Source organism: Triticum dicoccoides, chromosome 6A, assembly GCF_002162155.2.
Source record: "Triticum dicoccoides isolate Atlit2015 ecotype Zavitan chromosome 6A, WEW_v2.0, whole genome shotgun sequence".
NCBI classification, from domain to species: Eukaryota; Viridiplantae; Streptophyta; class Magnoliopsida; order Poales; family Poaceae; genus Triticum; species Triticum dicoccoides.
Window position 1 is genome coordinate 520,352,471 of NC_041390.1, and position 7,892 is coordinate 520,360,362.

Sequence of the window (7,892 nt, forward strand, 5' to 3'; positions counted from 1 at the left end):
CCGGCAGATAGAACTGCCACGAGAACGGCTGCCGGGGATTATTTCTCCCGGCAGATAAACATTTCCTGGCAGTTTTTCTACCGTGACCATTGTATTGGCCGGCAGTTTGTTTTCTCCCGGCAGATTAGTCATCTAATAGGAACTACATCTTACCGGCAGTTCTATAGCCTGCACAAGGACATTTACCCAGCAGGTAATATGCCAGCACACACACGTTGTTTCACAGCCAGTGCAATATATCCCTAATTTAAGACACGGCCACTATGTTGAGGCAATGAAGACATATCACACAATCTATACACACACTTTAATCAATGTTACATGCAAGGTCTCATTCAATAACATTAACCAATCAAATACATAAGAACATTCTGCCACAATGCAAAGTACATATGTTTCTAGGAAAAGAAATTGTGCCACACATCCAAAATGACCATTCCATGGCTTATGTGCCAAAACAACCACCAAAATGAGCAAAGTGAAACTTGCAAAATCTTCAGGCTCAACAAAGAAGGCATATTACATACTCCCTATCTCCCGAATTATTTGTCTAGATACGGATGTACCAAAACACCTTCTAGTCTAAGACAACGTAATTTGGGATGGAGGTAATATATATTATCACTCCACCAACTTGTAAGATCATCCAAACCTCCAGCAACTTGTACATCTTCCAAACCTCCAGCAACTTGTGTATCTTTGAGATACCTGCAACAAATATACATAAGAACTATAATATATAATCTTGTAGACAAGATACTATAGTTTCTTTACAGTATTCACAAATTCTGGCCCTATGCATACATTGGTCATAGCTAGCTACTAGAACAGAAATCAATGCGTCTTATAAGCTATTATATATGATATAGTTATGCAAAGAAATAGATCAGTTAGTACTATGAAAGCCAACATAAAAGTAAATATATCAACTATGTTCATGACTAAAAACAATTTTCAAGTTTGGCTCATGTACAATACCAATCTGATTACATTAAGGGCGAAATTGCAAAGAAATGACAAAGTAGTCAAGAGAGGTTCATTGAGCAAAGAATTGTCCACCCGTGTTGGCTAACGCCAATCTATGTTACTTATGAATCATGCATAAGGTATTAGTTCAGCTGCATATTACTGATCCTGAGGTCATTGTCAAAGCTGTAATGAGACATATAGCCATCACTTAATTATGTGTAATGTCATTACTGATATAAGTATTGCTGCAAGATAGAACTGTATTATGGTTTTGATGGTGTCTAACCAAACTAAGCTTCTAGAATAAAGCTTGGAGCTATCATGAAGATAACTGTCATTTTAAGTGTAATCATGAATTCCAACATGGCATTATGCTATTTCACAGTTTTTGCTAATATATAGGATACACATGTACAAGAAAGGTGCAACTAATGCCCTGGAGAAACCGAATTCAGAAATTACTACTTTACAAGGGGTGAGACAGCCACAGATCTAAACAATTGTAAAGATGTAAGTGAGTCCAAGGCATATTACCTCAGCTTGCTTCTGCCATACACTTAGAATACTTCCAGCTGCATTAGAAGTAAAGACTTTTAAGCAATCAAACATAATGTTCATTGGTAAAATATAATCACAAAAACATAAGCTTACATGCTTGTGTCTTCTGGTATCCCCTTTTCCTCTTTTATCTATTTTTGAAATGAAGATGCCAGCTTCTGTAATGATGGTTACTTGGTTAGCAATAGAACGGGTAAAATGTAGTTGGTATTTATACTTTTATTTAGTCTTTGAGAATAGAACACAAAAAAAATTGTAAAATACTTGTTTAATATTCAACTGCAATTTATGTTTTCTCCGGTACATATACCAATATAATAATGATGATGCAATATTTTTCTCAAAGACACATATAAATACATGCCATTTTGTATCAGAAGAAAGCCGATGAGGTGCGAGATTGCATATCACAAAGGCGACAACAATTGAATAGGTAACATAATCGAAACAACTGATGAAAATTGTCAAATCTCAAGATTTTGTTAGCAGAAGAACAACTTTGCACAAGTTCGAAGATTCTGAACTGTTCATATTTGGGCGGCGATCTCGTTTGCAGTATTTATCTTCGACAGATGGATAAGAACTGAAAGTATATGTCAGTAACATACCCTTCTTTTTCAAACGAAACATGGCCTACATTCTAAGAAAATTCCATCTGACCTTGTATACCTGACCCTATTCTTGCTTTGTTTTAAAACTGATTCTTAGAGCTGAAATAGGACCATATACTTCGAAAACTACTTTTGACGCATGGCGTCTAGTGGGATGCATATCTCGCCTGCATGATTGCTCGTGGATCAGTGCCGTGCATTGATGCATAGCTTTTCTCAAATTTCCTAGATATATCCATCGGCTCATTTGAATAGGTATGGCACACGGTTGAGCCAAGGCTTTTCGTATCTGCACCGGACCACGTTGTCGCTGTGCACTAGTTCTAAATACGAGCCACTGACGGCAGCAAGACTACCGAGACCAAAATATCAAGGCCAGCTAATGTGGCTATCTTTTTGTGCTGACAGCGCCAGGTCCAATTTTTGAAAAAAAATCAATTTCATTTGACTCATTTAATGCACAAGCGCACCGGCCAACTACATTTTTGAAGGTCCCATGGGGGAAAATTGCCATGCACCCCCTCAATACTGTGCACCACACCCGTCCCTGCATCCTTTTCCAGAACCAAAATTCCTGATTCGTGGTGTGAGCCTGCTGAGTATAGTCCCCCACGACAGGCATTTAACACACCACGTCTTGATCTGTCAGCATACCATATCCATCACTCATATAGATGAATCAAATAGCCAAACTAAAAGCTGGCAGTTTTAGCTCGTATCTAACAGCACGCGCAGACGGCATAGATACAGTGGGCTGTTGCCGCCGTGCGCTGAAAAATCCGTTTCCCATATGCTTCTGCTATCATAACTGATAAGGATCAACTATATGGCTTCTCAAGCATGACAAGTTAGAGCAACAAACCTTCACATAATGTACGCATAACTGAACTAATGCTCAAGGCTTAAACGATGCACACTGCTGTGTATATTGGTTAATTAGGTAAAATATAAATTAGGTTATCAGAATACTAGATAAGTTTATAAATGAAAATTACTTCATAATTCTCCTACAATAATGGTTATTTGCTACACAAGGTTTAGTTGGTGCGTTGTGAATGTGAGTGTGTCCTTGTTGTACTCTGAACAGACATACAAGGAAAAAAAACAGGGAATAGCATCTTGATCCATACATACAGGTGATGAGCTCGATGAAGAGAGAGGCGTCGTGGTGTGACTGGTGACAACTGTAGAGGAGTTTTGGAGCAGCCCTACGACCACCGCGCCATCCGTTCTCCATAGCAGCAGGTGCTGCAGGCCTTCACCCCCAGAAGGTGCACGCCCCACCAAGAAGAGGAACGCTCGATGTCGATGCAGCTCGCGGTCGATGGACGATCTGGTGCTTTTCCCGCGAAAGTACTGGGTTATGGGACCGCGTTCTGAAGGCAGTGGCGTTGGGAGTGTGGTGGAGGAAGTCCATAGAGAGGCCGTCGGGGACGAGCTCCTCGGGAGACAAGCGGCTACACTCCCGGTCTTACCCTCTCATGGATCCGGGCAAGGCATATGGAATGATGATGGGGAAGTGGCGGTGGAGAGTTGAACAACCGGGGCGGCGTTGATGAGGCCCGGAGCAGCCAGATCCGGCAGCACGGACGACCAGCGCGGCCAGATCCGAACAGCACCGATGACCAGCCCGGCCAGATCCGGCAATGGCTGCGCTGCTTCCACCGAACGGGAGGTCAGCGGAGGAAGAGAGGTAGGGGCGGCGCCGCACAAGGAAGGGGAGAACAGGGTTTGGAAGGGACGGCGGTGGAGTAGTTGGTGCGGCGGCGCTGGATCTGGGTGGAGGGATTTGGGGAACGGCAATTGGGCTCGGGGGCTTTATTTATTTGGTGCGAACTTTTGGGCAACTCCCGCGCCAGCGCGCGTTTTAGGCCCAGTATCTCGCGCCACTAAGTAGCCGGCAGATAATGGGCCGAGGGGTACTTCTCCCGGCAAATATAGTGACCCAAGAAGTGTTTGTCATTGCCGGCAGTTTAGGTGTCCTCGATGCTCATCTTCTTCCGGCAGTTACTTTGCCCTTAAGTAGTTCTAACGGCAGTACTAAGATTCCTGGCAGATGATTTGCCCTTATTCTACTATTTCTCCCGGCAGTTAATTGCCCCCAATCAGGTGTTGTGGTGTAGTGGGGGCGATGTCGAAGTCGACCAGCTCCGTGCGGAAGTTGTCGTAGGTGCCGAAGGTTACTGGGAGCCGGATCTGTCCCAAGGAGCTGGACGACTTGCCCCCAACGCCTGAGAAGGGCCGGCTGGGTTGCAGCCGTTCCAGGGGTATGCAGAGGAGGTCGAAGGCCTCGACCGAGAGCATGCTAAGGCCTGCGCCGCCATCAATGAGGGTTCTGGTGACGGCCACCTGGCAGATGGTGGGGGTGCACAGCATGGGGAGCGCACCCGAGCAGGCCGAGTTGGAGGGGTGGTCCTCCGAGCTGAAGGTCAGGCTGGTCTCGGGCGCCGCCCGGTCCAGGGGAGCCCCCTGCCGCGTGGAAGCGGCGCTGACCCGGCGGATGAACGGCTTGACGTGGTGACTTGTAGGCGGCGCCTGCGAGCCGCCCAAGAGGGCCGCGACGACCGGGGGTGTTGGTGCAGCGCGATGGGCGGGGGAGAGGTTGCGGGGCTCCATGGGCGCGCGGAGCACGCGGGGCGAAGAACCAGCTGGGGTGAGCGAGGGAGTTGCGGTGCGGCCGTCTTGCCGCACGGACGGATGCTAGGACGATGCTCGCTGCTCGTCCCCCGCCGGGCCGGTGGCGGCGTTGACGGCAGGCGACGGGGAACGGCGAGGACGCCCGCCGACAGGGGCCGTCTGGGCGACGCGGGAAGCGAGCGCGGCTCGGCGCTCGGCGCGGGCCCGACGGGCGTCAGACATGGGCGTGATGGTCGGAGGAGAACGGGGTGGTGGAAGACGAATCCCAGCGCACCCCTACCTGGCGTGCCAAATGTCGGATTCCGGGTTCCGGCAGACCCTTGAGGTTCGAACACTGGGGTGCGCGCGGAGATTTCGCCTCCTACCTTCCTGCACCCCTCCGCCTTGCTAGGATCTGAACTATGGAAAGAACAACACAAGAGACGCATGGTTTATACTGGTTCGGGCCACCGTTGTGGTGTAATACCCTACTCCAGTGTGTGGTGTGGTGGATTGCCTCTTGGGCTGATGATGATGAACAATACAAGGAAGAACAGCCTCGCGAGGGTCTGTTCTTAGCTGAGGCGATGAACTGCTGGGAGGAGCTCAGTCACCTTTCTCTCTCTCTCTCTCTCTCTCTCTCTCTCTCTCTCTCTCTCTTTCTGATCTTCTCTATCCTTCCAACCCTCCGGCTCGGCTCTCTTCTCCGCCCTTGGCTCTGTGGGTGGCTGGTCCTATTTATAGAGGCCCTGGTCCTCTTTCCAAATATCGAGCGGGAAGGGAGCCAACAATGGCGGGCTAATTTGAAGAGGACATCTAGTATCAACTATCCTGACAAAAGTAGTCTTCGCCTGCGCAAAGCTCTGGTGATGACGCAGTCTTGGGCTCCACGGTGACCTCCGTCTCGTAGTACTCCTGGTCTTGGTCTCGTTGCACCGAAACGGCAACCTTTGCCTGATGCCTCGGTACTCCGCGGCTGCGCTTGCCCTCTTTGCACCAAAGAGGAAGGGAGGACACTGCGCGGGCTGGCACCCGCCTGGCGCCCCCGGTCGTCATGGCTTGCGTCACGGGCACCTCGTGAGGTACCCTGCCTTGATCTCTCCGCCTCCTCGTGAGCCAGCCCGACGAGGCCGTGCCTGAGGAAGCTCCGCGTCGTCCGCCCCGTGAGGCTTGGCCCCTCGCGAGGGTCTTGGGTTTGTGTTGGTGAAGATGGGCCGCGCTGGGCCCCCCTTTGAGCCATGCCGCAGGCCGCAGGCAGGCAAGTCTGGGGACCCCCGTTCCCAGAACGCCGACAAGAGGGCCCGATCCTGGGTAAACATCGTGTCCCCTGCCTCCTGTTACCATCCGCCTTAGACGCATAGTTCGGGACCCCCTACCCGAGATCCGCCGGTTTTGACACCGACACACGTTGTTAGCAAAATTATTCCTACCAACAAAATTCACATCCATAGATTCATTATTATTCTCAATAAAAGTAGATAAAGGTATATCATTAGGATCAGAAGAAACCCTTTTATTAGCAAATAATTTCATAAGTTCATCCATCTTTCCACTCAAAACATTGATTTCTTCTATTGCATGCACTTTCTTATTAGTAGATCTTTCAGTGTGCCATTGAGAATAATTAACCATAATATTATCTAGGAGTTTAGTAGCTTCTCCTAAAGTGATTTCCATAAAAGTGCCTACCGCGGCCGAATCTAAAAGATTTCTAGAAGCAAAATTCAATCCGGCATAAATTTTTTGTATAATCATCCACAAATTCAAACCATGTGTTGGGCAATTACGTATCATTAATTTCATCCTCTCCCAAGCTTCTGCAACATGTTCATGATCAAGTTGCTTAAAATTCATAATATCGTTTCTAAGAGAGATGATCTTAGCGGGAGGAAAATACTTAGAGATAAAAGCATCCTTGCACTTATTCCAAGAATCAATACTATTTTTAGGCAAAGACGAAAACCAAGCTTTAGCATGATCTCTAAGAGAAAAAGGAAATAGCTTCAATTTAACAATATCATTGTCCACATCTTTCTTCTTTTGCATATCACACAAATCAACGAAGCTATTTAGATGGGTAGCGGCATCTTCACTAGGAAGGACGGAAAACGGATCTTTCATGACAAGATTCAGCAAGGCAGCATTAATTTCACAAGGTTCAACATCGGTAAGAGGAGCAACCGGAGTGCTAATAAAATCATTGTTGTTGGTATTGGTAAAGTCACATAATTTAGTGTTATCTTGAGCCATCGTGACAAGCAAGCAATCCAACACATAAGCAAACGAGGAATGGGAAAAAAGTTAAATAGAGAAAGAGAGGGAGGATAGAGAGAGAGGGCCAATAAAACGGCAAGGGTGAAGTGGGGGAGAGGAAACGAGAGGAAAATGGCAAATAATGTAATGCGGGAGATTAGGGTTTGTGATGGGTACTTGGTATGTTGACTTTTGCGTAGACCTCCCCGGCAACGGCGCCAGAAATCCTTCTTGCTACCTCTTGAGCACTGCGTTGGTTTTCCCTTGAAGAGGAAAGGGTGATGCATCAATGTAGCATAAGTATTTCCTCAGTTTTTGAGAACCAAGGTATCAATCCAGTAGGAGGCTACGTGCGAGTCCCTCGCACCTACACAAAACAAATAAATCCTCTCAACCAACGCGATAAGGGGTTGTCAATCCCTACATGGTCACTTACGAGAGTGAGATCTGATAGATATGATAAGATAATATTTTTGGTATTTTTATGATAAAGATGCAAAGTAAAATAAAAGCAAAGTAAAAAGCAAAGGAAATAACTAAGTGTTGGAATATTAATATTATGAAGATAGACCCGGGGGCCATAGGTTTCACTAGTGGCTTCTCTCAAGAGCATAAGTATTTTACGGTGGATGAACAAATTACTGTTGAGCAATTGACAGAATTGAGCATAGTTATGAGAATATCCAGGTATGATCATGTATACAGGCATGACGTCCAAGACAAGTAGACCGACTCCTGCCTGCATCTACTACTATTACTCCACACATCGATCGCTATCCAGCATGCATCTAGAGTATTAAGTTCAAGAGAACAGAGTAACGCTTTAAGCAAGATGACATGATGTAGAGGGATAAATTCATGCAATATGATAAAAACCCCCATCTT

General features: G+C 46.7%; 1 long non-coding RNA gene across 2 annotated transcripts; it reads right to left on the reverse strand.

Moving 5' to 3' along the window:
- Positions 1-306: 306 nt before the first annotated feature.
- On the reverse strand, positions 307-3,943 carry LOC119317650. Of its 2 annotated transcripts, none has more exons than XR_005153692.1 (4): positions 3,269-3,943; positions 1,621-1,685; positions 1,504-1,541; positions 307-708 (listed from the first exon to the last, which is right to left on the reverse strand). It is a non-coding gene; the product is annotated as an uncharacterized LOC119317650 (long non-coding RNA). The 2 variants fall into 2 exon arrangements; XR_005153691.1 differs by having other exon boundaries at positions 3,273-3,942.
- Positions 3,944-7,892: the final 3,949 nt, after the last annotated feature.